Genomic DNA, 1134 nt, shown 5'->3' with positions numbered 1-1134 from the left:
CCCTAGAAAGCTGCCAGCCATACCAACCAAGGAACCAGGTAGGGGATCTTCTCCCTCCTGTCCCCCAATTCCAACCACCTCTCCTGTCTTAGCACAAGATCACCTGCCGTGGCCTCTCCTTCTTCTCTGCCCCCATACCCAGGGGACTAAACAGATCCTAGTAACAGACACAGATTTCTTCCTTCCTGTGGGCCCCTTCACACATACCTTCAGGACATCCCCAGTCCTTTGTGTCAGCTCCCAATACCTAGAAACACTATCTATCCCCAAAGGCCACACGTGGCAGGATCTCAGAAGCATTCCTCATCAGGCAACCCAAAGCATCACACTGTCCTAAGAACCAGAAGCAGCAACCAAAACCAAGGAATGGAACATCTACCCAACAAATGCAAGAGCAGGTATAAACACCTAGAATTACAACTACCTGAAACCCAGATACCTAGCTACCAGTGTAAAAATATAATCAAGAGGCTATGGCAAGATGGTGGACAAAGAGAAAAAAGAAGAAAGCATTTTGGGCCTGTCTACATAAGTACATTGACAAGACCATCTACATGAAGTTCCAGGGTGGCTGAGAACCCAGAGGGATCCTGAAAGGGTTTGACCCACTGCACAACCTAGTGCTGGATGGAACCATTGCACATGTGCGAGATTCCAACAAGCAGTACAAGCTGATAGAGGACACACGGCAGCCGGGGTTTATCATGTGTGATGGCACCTCAGTACCGCTCATCTGCCTGCATGACAGCATGGAGGCCATCCCCAACCCCTTTGCGCAGCAGCAGAACCTTCTTTTCTGCCTTAGCAGCTGATGGAGGGAAACCTGACCCCAGACCTCCTCCATGGTGTAGACTTCTGTTTGGTGTTTTGTTTGGTCTTGTTTGGGATTTTGCTTTGTTTTTAATAAAATTGCTCACTTAAGAAAAAATATAATCAATAACAGTCAAGATAATATGTCTCCACTAAAGCCTAACAACTCTCCTCCAGTGGTCCTTAGAAATACAATGTAACTAAAGCATAAGACAAGATCTTTAAAATAGTCTATTATGATACTCTCAAGGTTCTTAAGAGACAGAAAAAAATCATTAATGAAATCTAGAAAAATGCAAACAGTGGATGAAATGGAGAAAAACG

At 45.1% G+C, this 1134-nt stretch overlaps 1 pseudogene; it reads left to right on the top strand.

Annotated features, from left to right (window-relative positions):
• Positions 1–481: 481 nt before the first annotated feature.
• On the top strand, positions 482–812 carry LOC110332974 (annotated as a pseudogene).
• Positions 813–1134: the final 322 nt, after the last annotated feature.

The sequence above is a fragment of the Mus pahari genome, chromosome 15 (genome assembly GCF_900095145.1).
Source record: "Mus pahari chromosome 15, PAHARI_EIJ_v1.1, whole genome shotgun sequence".
In the NCBI taxonomy this organism is placed as follows: domain Eukaryota; kingdom Metazoa; phylum Chordata; class Mammalia; order Rodentia; family Muridae; genus Mus; species Mus pahari.
The sequence above is the reverse complement of the archived record's forward strand: the minus strand, read 5'-3'. Positions and strand labels throughout refer to the sequence as shown.